Here is a 246-nt window from a genome sequence, read left to right as displayed (position 1 = left end):
AAAGTGATGGATTCATAGGACATTCATAACTTTAAGGCATAGACACTAGGACACTAATGATCACAAGATACAAACATAGATAAACATAAGCACTAAAATTCGAAAAACCGGAAAATAAAGAACAAGGAAATTAAGGAACGGGTCCACCTTAGTGATGGCGGCTCTTTCTTCCTCTTGAAGATCCTATGGAGTGCTTGAGTTCCTCAATGTCTCTTCCTTGTCTTTGTTGCTCCTCTCTCATGATTC

This window comes from Arachis duranensis, chromosome 3, assembly GCF_000817695.3.
Source record: "Arachis duranensis cultivar V14167 chromosome 3, aradu.V14167.gnm2.J7QH, whole genome shotgun sequence".
In the NCBI taxonomy this organism is placed as follows: domain Eukaryota; kingdom Viridiplantae; phylum Streptophyta; class Magnoliopsida; order Fabales; family Fabaceae; genus Arachis; species Arachis duranensis.
Note: the sequence above shows the minus strand (reverse complement) of the source record.